This window comes from Symphalangus syndactylus, chromosome 15 (assembly GCF_028878055.3).
Source record: "Symphalangus syndactylus isolate Jambi chromosome 15, NHGRI_mSymSyn1-v2.1_pri, whole genome shotgun sequence".
NCBI classification, from domain to species: domain Eukaryota; kingdom Metazoa; phylum Chordata; class Mammalia; order Primates; family Hylobatidae; genus Symphalangus; species Symphalangus syndactylus.
Window position 1 is genome coordinate 14,888,403 of NC_072437.2, and position 13,290 is coordinate 14,901,692.

The 13,290-nt window shown below is 37.1% G+C and overlaps 1 long non-coding RNA gene across 2 annotated transcripts in view; it reads left to right on the forward strand.

The window, feature by feature from the left end:
• Window positions 1-8,632: 8,632 nt before the first annotated feature.
• Window positions 8,633-13,290, forward strand: part of LOC129463888 (uncharacterized) — a 40,980-nt gene continuing 36,322 nt past the window's right edge. For both annotated transcript variants that reach the window (XR_008651336.2, XR_010115845.1), the window contains exons 1-2: window positions 8,633-8,756; window positions 12,135-12,242. This is a non-coding gene — a long non-coding RNA (uncharacterized lncRNA). The remainder of the gene's footprint in view (window positions 8,757-12,134; window positions 12,243-13,290) is intronic.

Sequence of the window (13,290 nt, forward strand, 5' to 3'; positions counted from 1 at the left end):
ACTGTTTTAAAGGGCTTTGATCATTACTTATCTTTCAGCTGATTATAGGAATCTTGTTGGAAGCATTCAAAGGATTTTTAGTTTTGAATCTCTTTATGTCTTCAACCTAGTGATGACACTAATTTCCCCTATTGCCTGTGAAAGGAAGCCTAGTTTTGTCCTCAGACGTTTTTTGTTCCCAGTGTCATGTCTTTTGTGTATGCAGATGGGGCTGATTAATTCCAAGGCCTTTGCTACATTAAAAAATAATTTAAATAACTAGACACAGTAAAGACAACTGAAATGTTTCTGTTTAAGGAGGAAACTACCAACAATGCACATACACACACACACCTGTACATACACACACACAGACACACACACATTCTGTTTGGTGTTCATTTATAAATGGTGTTCATTTACAAACATTCTAGAGACTATAAGATTGGTGTTACAAATTGTGTTCATTTATAAATGTCCTAGAGACTAAGATTTTCAAAATTAACCACTTTTTCCTTTGATAATATACTAGTCCATTTTCACGCTGCTAATAAAGACTTTCCCAAGACTGGAGAGAAAAATACGTTTAATGGACTCACAGTTCCACATGGCTGGGGAGGCCTCAGAATCATGGTGGAAGGCAAAAGGCACTTCTTACATGGTGGCGGCAAGAAAGAATGAGAAAGAAGTGAAAGCAAAACCCCCTAATAAAACCATCACATCTCATGAGACTTATTCACTGCCGTGAGAACAGTATGGGGGAAACTGCCCCATGATTCAATTATCTCTTACTGTGTCCCTCCCACAACACCTGGGAATTATGGGAGCTACAATTCTAGATGAGATTTGGGTAGGGACACAGAGCCAAACCATAGACACTAAGAAAAACCTAGCAACGTCCATTAAATAAATCTGAAATAAGTAGAAAATGCTATAAAAGCAGGCAGATCACACCACACACTGGGGTCCATAACTCACACAACAGGATACAGACGTATCTGGAAAATATTGCAGGTTTGGCTCCAGACCACTGCAATACAGGGAATTCAAAATCCAGCAAGTCACACAAATTTTTTGGCTTCCCAGTGCACATGAAAATAATGTTTACATAATACTGTAGAATAGTAAGTGTGCAATAGCATTTTGTCTAAAAAAACAATGTACATACCTTAATTTTAAGATACTGCTACAAAATGCTAATGATCATCTGAGGCTTCAACACAACCTTTGTGTTATTGGATAGCCTTGCTTTGATGTTTATGGCTGCCGACTGATCAGGGTGGATGTGGTTGCTGGATGTTAGGGTGGCTGTGGTGAAGTTTGCTACAGTGAACAAACAACAGTGAAGTTTGCTACATCAACTGACTCTTCCTTTTGCAAAAGTTTTCTCTGTACTATGCGATTTTATTTGGTAGCATTTTACTCACAGTAGAACTTTTTTCACAATTGGAATCATTTCTTTCAAATCTTCTGGCTGTTTCGTCAATGAAGTTTATGTAATATTATAAATCTTTCTTTGTCATTTCAGCAATGTTCAAAGCATCTCCAACAGGAGTAGATTCCATCTCAAGAAACCACACTTTTTATGCATTCATAAGAAGTAACTCTTCATCCTTTCGAGTTTGATCATGAGATTGCAGCAATGCAGTCACTTCTTCAGGTTCCACTTCTAATTCTAGTTCTCTTGCTATTTCCACCAAATCTGCAGTTACTTCCTTCACTGAAGTCTTCAGTGCCTCAAAGTCACCCATGAGTATTGGAATCAACTCCTTCCAAACTGTTTGTGCTGATAGTTTGACCTCCTCCTGTGAATCATGAATTCTTAATGACATCTAGAATGGAGAATTCATTCTAGAAGGTTTTCAGTTTTCTTTGCCCAGATCCATCAGAAGAATCACCATCTATGGCAGCTGTAGGCTTATGTAATGTATTCCTTAAATAATAAGCTGGAAAGGTGAAATAACTCCTTGATCTATGGGCTATGGAACAGATTTTGTGTTAGCAGACATTTCAATAATATTAATTTCCTTGTACATCTCCTTGAGAGGTCATGGGTGACTAGGTACATTGTCAACGAGCAACAATATTTTGAAAAAAAAATTTCCAAGCAGTAGGTCTCAATAGTGGGTTTAACATATTTTGTAACCCTGCTGTAAACAGGTGTGCTGTCATCAGGCTTTGTTTCATTTACAGACCATAGGTAGAATGGAGTTAACGCAATTATTAGTGGCCCTAGGATTTTCAGAATGGTAAATAAGCATTGGCTTCAACCAGAAGTCACCAACTATGGTAGCCTCAGACAAGAGAGTCAATCTGTCCTTCAAAGCTTTGAAGCAAGGCATTGACTTCTCCTCTCTAGCTATAAAAGTCCTAAATGGCATCTTCTTCCAACATATGAGTGTTTTGTCTACATTGAAAATCTGTTGTTTAGTGTGGCCACTTTCTTCAATGGTCTTAGCTAGAAATTTTGGATAACTTGCTGCAGCGTCTACATCAACATTTCCTGCTTCACCTTGCACTTTTATGTTATGGCTTCTTTCCGTAAACATGCTTTCCGCACCAAACTTAATCATTTCTGGGTTTTTGTTTCAACATAAGAGAAGTGAAGTGTGACTTTTACTTTCACTCAGATACTTAGAGGACATTGTAGGGTTATTAGTTAGCCTAATATTAATGTTATTATGTCTCAGGGAATAGTGAAGTTCCAGGAAAGTGAGGGAGACAGGGGAATGCACAGCTGGTGGAGCAGTCAGAACATGCAACACTTATTAAGTCAGCCATCTTCTAAGGTCATGGTTCGTGGTGCCCTTAAACAATTACAATAGTAACATCAAAGATCACTGTTCACGCATCACTATAACAGATATAATAATAATGAAAAATTTAAAATATTGTGAGAATAACCAAAATGTGACACAGAGACAAAATGTAAAGACACTAATAGACTTGCTGGCCACAGGGTTTCCACAACTCTTCAATTTGTAAAAAAACACAGTATCTTCAAAGGAGAATAAAGCAAACTACAATAAAAAGAAGTGTGCCTATAATTGTCTGTGAAGGAGAAATAGTCTCAAAATAAAATGTAGCATGTGTTTGTTCCGTAATTTTTACAAAATTAAAATAAAACTCACAAAAGGTCTTAAATACAATGGCTTTCTCTAGATATAAAAACTACTGTCTGCTACATTCAAGCAGGTTCTACAATTGACTTTCTTCTTTTGATAAAATTATGTGTTTTCTGAAGTATTTCTTTAAAGACAATTGTATAACTGAAGTGTACACTTTAATAGGATATTTGTTTTGTTGTTGTTGTTATGTTTTTGTTTGTTTGTGTTTGTTTTTTTGGGACAGAGTTTCACTTTTGTCTCCCAGGCTGGAGTGCAGTGACACAATCTGAGCTCACTGCAACCTCTGCCTCCTGGGTTCAAGCGATTCTCCTGCCTTAGGCTCCCAAGTAGCTGGGATTACAGGTGCCCGCTACCACACCCATCTAATGTTTGTATTTTTAATAGAGACAGGGTTTTCGCATGCTGGCCAGGCTGGTCTCAAACTCCTAACCTCAGGTGATCTGCCTACCTCAGCCTCCCAAAGTGCTGGGATTACAGGTGTGAGCCACCACACCTGGCCACTTTAATAGAATATTTGATTACCTAGGTACGGCAAACACTTGTTACTTTCTGGCTGCTGCAAACTTATCCACCCTTATCTAGTAGCATCTCTCTCTTGTGGGGGAGGTCCCCATGTTGTGTAGTCTCCATAGGAAGTCAATTTCCTGTGTCAGTTGCCCACTGTGGCTTCCACTATGGGGCCAAGTGTTTAACTAATTCTGGGTGGAGAGGGAGGACAGTCACTTGATCTAAACTCTGACATTCGGATGTTCAGTACTAGGAGTTTGCTTCTTAAGCTAATGAAACAAACGCCAAACATCAAGAGACACTACAGAAATTGGAAACAAAGCAGTGACAGGATTGACCACCCGTGGATCAGCCTGAAGCCTCACCTTTTTTTTTAAGTGCATTTTGAAAATATTTGTGCTATCCATTAGTAAAAATTACCAAAGAGGAGCATAATGGAAGCATAGAGAAATAGTAAAAATAGAAACATTCAGATATTCTATGAACCCTAGGAAATTTACACAACAGTATTATTATTCAATATATTGTTGTCATGTGGCACCAACGCCAGAGAAGAATTAATTGCTGAGCAACTGCCCAGACAGGAGTTCCCAAGAAGTAGGTTCAGGTCCATGAGTTGGGAACTTACAGAGTTGCTGTGGATCTTTGCTTCTTTAAAGTGTGGTCCATGGATCACGGGCATCATCAGTATTATCTGGGATCTTGGTAGAATCACAGAATCTTGGGCCCTAACCCAGATCTGCAGAATCAATTGCTGCAGCTTCATATGATACCCACTGGATGTGCATGTACATTCAAGTTGTAAATGATGGTGTGAATCAGGCAGCACAAATGAGATATAGTCTGTATTATCTGAACTGTGGCCCCCAAGGCTAGCCTGTGCAAGTAAAGGTGTAATTCAGGCTGAAGAGAACACTGAAATTAAAAATTAAATCTATGGAGTCATTTTATTCTTGGCTACATAGGTGTGTTTCACATTCTTTAAAATCCCAAATCCACACATTTTCTATGTCAGAATTACGCGTCTCGAAAGGATAACGGGGAGAAACATATTATTTTTTTCCTACATGAGGAAGTCGAGACACTTCCTCTACATTTGATCAAATCTTTCTTTTAGTGCATCACTATTGTTTGCTTCCTACTGACCAGAACTTCAAGAAGAGAGGCTTTTAGTGAAAATATAGAGGATGACTTAAGGGGGAATTGTGGTGCTTTCAGAGGCCAGATGTCCATCGATCAAGAATGACCCCAGGAAATTGGTGAAGGTTTTTATCTTGTGGCGAAGACAAAAACCATGATTTTAAGGTTTCAAAAATGGATCTGTTCTTCCTTTTTGTGAATGCTTCAATCTGTGGGGAAAAAGTAATTTGAAAAGAGTTGGTTGAGACTTGAGTTGAATAAAATGTGATGATCTCCTGCGTTTACACTAAATTTTAAAAATCCATTAACTAAGAACTTACAATACAAAAGGTGAACTTTTAAGAAATAATATGCTAGAAAGTTTAGGATCTGCCTACATAAAGGTAAAGAAACCCCCCGCCATTTTTTTTTAAGAGTCTTGCTCTGTTGCCCAGGCTGGAGTGTAGTGGCACAATCTTGGACTCACTGCAACTACTCCACCTCCTGGGTTCAAGCAACTCTCCTGCCTCAGCCTCCTGAGCAGCTGGGACTACAGGAATGTGCCACCACACTCGGCTAATTTTTGTATTTTCAGGAGGGATGGGGTTTCACCATGTTGGTCAGGCTGATCTTGAACTCCTGACCTTGTGATCCACCTGCCTCGGCCTCCCAAAGTGTTGGGATTACAGGCGTGAGCCACTGCACCCAACCGGAAAACCTATTTTAAGACAAGTCTCTTTTCCAATTCTCTATTGCTAGATGACACTGATTTTTTTTTAAGTTTGAAAGGAGTGCTATAAATTTATTGTATCTCAATATTTCAATTATTTAGATCTGTCCAGTGTTTCATAGTTTTCAAAACACATTCATATGGAATAAAATACTCTTTAGTCTTCCTAACAACCCCATAAATTAAGTTAGCCAGGCATCATGAGTGATTCTGTTTTCTATCACAGAGAAGTAAGATCGGGTAGTTGTTTAAACTTTGACATTGGATAAACAGTAAACTGGGTTTGAATATTGGCTCTGAAATTTACTCATAACTAATACTTGATCAAATAAATTGCCTGCTGAATCATCCAAAAATATTTCATGAGCATCTACCACCTGCTGGCATTCTGCTGAGCACTGGGCTGGATTGGAGGCTGAGATGTGGTCCTCAATGTCATGGTCCTGCATACACATGTATTTGGAGATAGGCTCACATTTTAAACAGAAACGCACCAGCCTAAAAGTGTGTATGTGTACTTTTCTCATATCATGCTACCAGAAACGTCTAGAATAGTGCTAATACAGAAGGGAGGAAAAAGTCTTTTTTCATAATCATATTTTCATAAACATATTTCAAGGATTTATATTTTATCTCATTTTAATTGTATTCTTATTTTGATTTAATATTTAGCTTTTTAAAAATTAAAATAGTATTCCTGTAAATTGCTTGTTTTCTATGCCTAGTATTATATGGCATCTATTGCCTGTCAAGACAGTGGCATTAAAAATTTTTTTAAACTAATTTTGAAAGAACTGTCTGTACCAGAGCAGCTGTCTGCAAAATAAAAACCAACACTCAGAGAGCCTTTGGTTTCGGCTCCCTTCTCTTGCTACGGTATTTGCTCTTCTGCTCTCCTGACTTCACTCTTTGCTGTTGGTAAGCACGGCTCCCTCCCCTGCTTCCTTACGGCTTCTGAATTGAACTCTGATTTTGCTCTACTCTCTATCCCTCCCTTTTCCCAGATTGTCATTGACATGTGAAGATCATTCTCTCCTTCCAGAGTTTATTTTACATGAGGACAAAAAAAATGCTTTTAACTTGATACTGACTTTATGGGTCTACAATGTGTAATCTGTTACATGTTGACAGGATTTCTGAGTGATTCATGGGGCATCCGTTATTCTCCCTCTGTCTGGTTTGGAGAATGTGGTAGGATTTATATGCTACACAGTTTATCTGTGAGTATGTCACAGTGTACATTATTTTAAAGACTGCATTAGAACAAAATCAGTTGGTACTCCTTAGCTAAATCTCCTGGTGGAAGTTTAAAATTTTACTTGATAACCTGCTTTGAAACCAGAAATGTGTAAAAGCAGGAGTCACTAACTTCCTAGTTATTCTTAAGTATGTATAGAGGGACATTGGACAAAGTTTTCTTTTGGACATTGGACAAAGTTTTCTTTTCTACAAAGCACTTAAATACATGTGTATTACAAAGGAATTGTTATAGTTTAATATAAGGGTTGGAAAACTTTTTATGAAAAGGGCCTAATAGTAAATAATTCAGAATTAATTGGTTGTACATTTCTGTTGCAACTATCCCACACTGTCATTCTAGCACAAAAGAAGCCACAGATCCTACATGAACGGGCGTGTCTATGCTCCAGTCACATTGTATTTAGAAATAGGCAGTGGGCAGAGCTTGGCTCATAGGTTCTATTCACAGTTTGTGAACACCTGGTTTAGTATATTATAAATACATCCCAAGAGCATCTCTTATGTTCTTTGGAACCCTCTGGATGGGGAAAGCATGAACAAATTTCCTCAGTGGGGAAAGTATTCACACCCTCCCAGCTGCTATGAGTTTTCTATTTAAAACCTAGCCGTGAGCCTTGTATGACCTGTGATTTTATAGTGACTCTGAACCATTTTTCCTCCTCCAGAAGGAGGTATGTACAGGCGCTCCCCAGTCACATTAGTATCATCTCTCAGCGGTGAGGAAGAGACACACAGGCACCAAAGAGTGGCATGCAATCATACTAAAGCAATCTCAGCAAAATGGTCATTTGTCTATTTTTCTTTTCTTTTGTCCTGTCTTCCTTTTTTTTTTTTTTTTTTTTTTTGAGAAAGGGCCTTGCTCTGTCACCCAGGCTGTAGTGCCTTGGTGTGATCACATCTCACTGCAGCCTCAACCACATGGACTCAAGAGATCCATGCCAACCTCCTGAGTAGCTAGGACTACAGGTGCATGCCACCACACCCAGCTAATTTTAAAATTTTTGTTTAGAGACAAAGTCTCACTATATGGTCTAGTCTGGTCTCAAACTCCTGGGCTCAAGTGATCCTCTGTTGTGATCTCTCAAAGTGTTGAGATTACAGGCAGTCAGCCAGTCCATTTTTAATTATTTAAGGAACTACTTGCTTTTATTTATCTCGTAGCTTGTTTTTCATTGTATTTATATGAATCTAACAGCTACAAAACTACTTCAACTTTTATTTTCTTTTCAATACCTTTCATTTAACTAAGATTTAATAAGAAAGAAATTGCTCACTTCTATTTGCTTGGGACCAACACACGACACTCTTAAACAAGGGGCAGGGCCCTAAGATAAGTACTAGGCATTTAGCTTAGATGTGTATTGGTTCAGGGTCCTAAGTCACCTAAGTTTTGTAGATAGTTTCTTTACTCCCCCAAAGGCTAGGACAACTTGGAGGCTCTGATTCCCTTGTCTCTATCCATCCCCTTACATCAGTGGCCTGGCCATCCTCTTCTCATGGTAATGGACAGACACACAGAAAGGCATGTATACACACTCGATATGGTTGAAACTACCCAATTTCTCTGTAAACTGAAAAAGTACAGTGAGAAAAGGAGAAGCCCAAAAGAAAAACCAGAACAGCACCTATAATACAAAAGCTCTCAGATGACATAGTTGTAAGAAGAACAGACATGAGAATTAAGAATGTGGAATGAACCTATTAATCTTGCCATACCTGGGTGCCACTGAAAATACATTGTATACTCCCCAGAGCTTCTCAAAACTGATCTAAACACTTAAATAGTATGGATTTTATTTTAGCAATTGACAATAATAATCTTAGAAATTTTGCACTGGTGATTAATGCATATACAGCATGGCCATAGAGTCTTGAAATATGTATTGTTATTTTTTTTCTGTTTATTTACAGCTTGATTTTGTGAACTAGAATGTCTTTGCTTACATCTACTAAAATATGCCAAAAGCACAAATTTATGCACTGAATATCAGAGAGAAAAATTATCTGAAGCAACACACCAGATACATTTTCAAGTATTAATAGAAATGTTCTATTAGTGGACCATGTTCATTAGAGTTTTGCACAGAACATCAAACTGTGCATTTTCTAATGAGATAACATACTGAATGAATTGTATATTACAATATAAATGACCATTTACTAAGTTAATTTATTTTTTTCTAGACTTTATGACTTCCTTGCAAAACTTTAAAGAGGGATTTGTCAATATTCACCATACTGATATTTTAAATAGTTAAAAATGGCTCATGAATGAACATGTCAGACAGAAATATTAAATGATATTATAGCTTGAATGTCAAACTATAACTCATGATATTTTCAGTTATTCACTCTGTGAAGGATAATTTGTATTCTGACATAATCAGTTTATTATTTAATATATAGTTTAATCATATAAATTATGTAATAATAATATGTATAGCCTACATATGTCTTTTTTGTCTTGATTTTTAAAATAATATAAAATTATATTATCTTTAACAAAGAATAAACGTTATAATTCAAAAATCTGGTTCTTGTTTTTTAAAATATGTATTTTCATAAAGTTATTAAGTGAAAAAGGCTGGTGCAAAAATCAAGATTGCAAAATATTTTAGCTTTTTGACATTAAAAATGTTATTTTGTTAGTAAATAATTTTCCTTTGCAGTCATTACTATTATTTTGTATATCCTTGATAGCTTCCATTGGTTTCTTCTCTAATTTGCCTGGTGTTTCTTCTTAAATTGTACACGGACATAGTTGTATTCAAATATAGATATACTGTTGTTTTAAGTGGCATATTTAAAGTACAAGTTTATAGATTTCTTTTATTTAAAAATATACTTGAAATGTTCTAACATTAATGCTTTTTATTTGCTTCAAAGGGCTTACTGACTCTTAGAGAAATTGTTCTTGTAAAAATTAATTGCCATATACTGTATTTTTGATGCAAAAAATACAATCAGAATGCCAAAATATGCATTTTTGTTTTGTATGAAAAGTAATTGATATATCTTTTCTAGTATAATCGTTTTGTTTTAGAATCGTTCTTGAATAATTATCTCTAGCACAGAACTTTGTTCTTCACCTAGATTTATGTTTTCAACTGACTAGATATCTGTGAGGTATGGCTCAGCAAAATCTCCATTCTTAATACAATGAAATAAAACCCTTGACCTTCGTACTCCCTCGCGAGCTTGTCCTTCTAGGACTCTCTGACTTTGTCGTTGGCACGGCTATTTGCTTTTAATTATTTTTTATTTTTTTATTTTGTTATGTTTTTAACTTGTTTTGCCAGAAAACCGGCAGGAGTTCTTGACCTTCTCTTTCTCACACCTCCAATTATAGTAATAGCCCAGCTGTTCTCTTCTGCCTGCTTCTTCTCTTCGTCCTTTTCAATCTAGGCTCTGTGTAACAGTCCAAATAGAGAAAATGTACATTTGTCATGTCACTTGTTTGTGTAAAACTCTTCAGTGACATCTGTTATACTTAGGATAAGATCCAAGGACCTTACTGTTCGGGAAGACACTCTGAACTCATTCCTCTGCTACGTGGACAGCCTCATCTCTCCCGCCAGCGCATCCCCACTCACACAGGATGCTAAATACATATTGAATTTGCTTTAGCTCTCCGGGGGACTGAACCCTTTTCATAACTGTGGCTTCCTAAATGCCTGGAATGGTTTTCCCACCTCCTTGACTGGCTAACTTTACTCTTAAAACTAAAGGTTAAATTTACCTTCAGGAAAAGCCTTCCATTAGAGCTTAATTCAAATCAGGTCAGACTCTTGTTTCCGTGGCTGCACTTCTCATCTGCAACTGCGTGTTAATTGCTGCACCACGTGCTGAGTATCTATCCACTCCATGAGATCCAGGGTCAGTGAGGACAAGAGACCTGGGCTCTTGATTGGCTGTTACAGCCCCAGTATGTCAGATCATCATACATGTAGGTAAAACAAAAATTTAGTGAGTGAACATGTAAGTTGGCTTTTTAAACAGCTACATCGATTAGTGTCCTTTGAATATTTGTTTTTCTGGACAGTCATTTCTGTCCATTGACTGCAAGAGATTGGATCTGACCACAACCACACGGTACACATATTCACACGCAGCTGGAATTAACTATTTTCTTTGGGTACTAGATGCCTTGGATTTTTTTTCTTCCAGATTCAAAACAAGTAAAAGAATAATTCCTTGACATCATATTGGATTTCCAGTCTAGCTAGGTAAGGTCACTTCCATAGTGAAAAGCAGTGAGGTTCCAGAGGCAGGTGGGAGCAATACAACCTGGAGACTTTAGAGAATTTAGAAGCAGTAATGTCTGTAGAAAATTCCAAGCTAGTGATAAAACCAACTAAAAGTTGATCCACTTTTTATTATTACCATTGCCTGGCAATTTTAAACAGTGTCAATGATTAAATACTCCTCTGGGGGAAGGGAGAGAACTTTTGGTTTCAATTCTAAACTTACTATAATCAGAGTTGAGTTTTTATACTACAAGTGTATCCTTTAAATTAGAAGAATTACTCATTATGCTTTAATAAAACCTGTTTCCTACTTGAAAATTAATTTAGAGAATTCACTATTGCATAGTTCCTGTCTTGACGGGACTCAGCTATGTGCTTGTGTTTTAGGAGATTAGTTCATAATAGTTTGAGATTGGGCACAGTTGAAGTCTCCAAATAGCACTACGTATTTCTACATTTAAATGATATATTTGAAATAAACAATGCTAGCACAATGACTATAATGGCTAAAAAAATAGGACTTGAGTTGCTTCAGTTCTTCTATTTTATGTGACCACTCAGTTTTTATATGTGTTTTTAAAGCTTATGGTGAAACAGAATGCTTAATGCAAGGTACTTTCTAAAATATTTTTGTTTGGAAAGTACAAAATTTTGTTACTTTTATTTATTTTTATTTTACTTTAAGTTCTGGGATACATGTGCAGGATTGTTACAGAGGTATACATGTGCCATGGTGGTTTGCTGCACCTATCAACCCATCATCTAGGTTTTAATGTATAATTAATAACATCTATATGGAATATTATAAAAAAGCACTTACTGCATTTCTTTTTTGACCATTATTTTATAATACAAATTATGTCTTGATGACTACTGAAATTATGAGATATTGAGCAAGAGGTGTTAAGGAGTGATCTACGTTGGTGTCAAATATGCTGGGTATGTCACTAGTTCCCTGTTAATTAAGTATTTACTGGATATGACAGACAAAATATAGTATGTTCATAAAATGTTTCCAGATTCTTCCTGTGTCCATAGGTATACTCCCTTTCCCAGGCCCTGGACATCTCCAGGGGCTGCGTGGCTAGTTGCAGTCATAAAGCTTGGGGAGAAGCGAGGTCATCACTTCCAAACTTCTTCCCTTCATCCTCTTTTTGTTTGCAGCTGGGTAAATACAGAGGACCCACGAGAGGACACCACAGTGCCCTGGAGAGTCAGTGAAGACGATGTGCAGCTGATCTCCTACCAGCCGAAGATACCCTTGGATCCTAAGTGAGAAACAAATCTTCATTGGGTGAAGCCACTGAAATTTAAGCGTTGATGTGTTACTGAAGCTTAGCTTGCCTGACCTGACCAATATAGCTACCTCTAAATAAACAAGGCACTTGGGGAATGAGGGAGCAAGAGTGGTAAGTGTGGACTTTAAGAACAGTTCTGTGATGGAGTGGGATTTGCTATGAGCTTGGAGGAAAGAGTGGCAGTCAACCGACTCTTGAACATTCTCAATACATGCCTCACACTTTCATGCCATAAAGCATGACTCACACTTTCATACCATAAAGCATGACTCAGATTTTTCCTGAATCCTGGCATGCCTTTTCCTATACTTAAATATGAATGCCCAGAAGTTAAATAACACCTTCTCAGAAAGCCTTTCCTGAACTCATACGCATACTTTTTAGTCTAGACTCCTGTATCACCTTCATCTTTATGAAACTTATTTTATGTGTTTTTAATGGTTGGCTGTTTACACTATTGTATCCCTATCTAGCTTTTGATTTCCTTAAGTTTAAAGATCATATCTTTGTATCTTTCTATGTCCCACAGCACTTTAGAAAACATTTGTACATGATCATTTCATCATTTATTTACAAACACAAATGTGTATTACCTGTGAGTCACAGCCCGTAATGGGTCTGGGGATCAATACATGTGTGTCTAATTGAATTAAGACTTGCTAGGGAGAGACAGAAAGGCATCCTGGGCTGATGAAAGCTTTTTGAGTAAAGGAGGACATTGCACAAGGACATGCTTTTCCAGGAAGTTCAAGTCCACTTGCAGTTGTAGTAGAAAGTCAATATAGAGAGACCAGGTTGGTGGAAAGTCTTGGGTGCCAGGCTAAGTGGTAAAGACTTGAGTTCTTGAAGAGAAATCAACCAAGTTCAATAGTCTAAATTTTGGCCACAGAAAACCTATAGCAATTAAACACATAAAGCAAGTAATTTGATTCTACTTTATTGTAGAGTACGTGAAAAATATATGGTGTCTTATCTCAAATCATTACTCAGTGTCAGGGCAGAAGTACAATTGATCAAGCCTA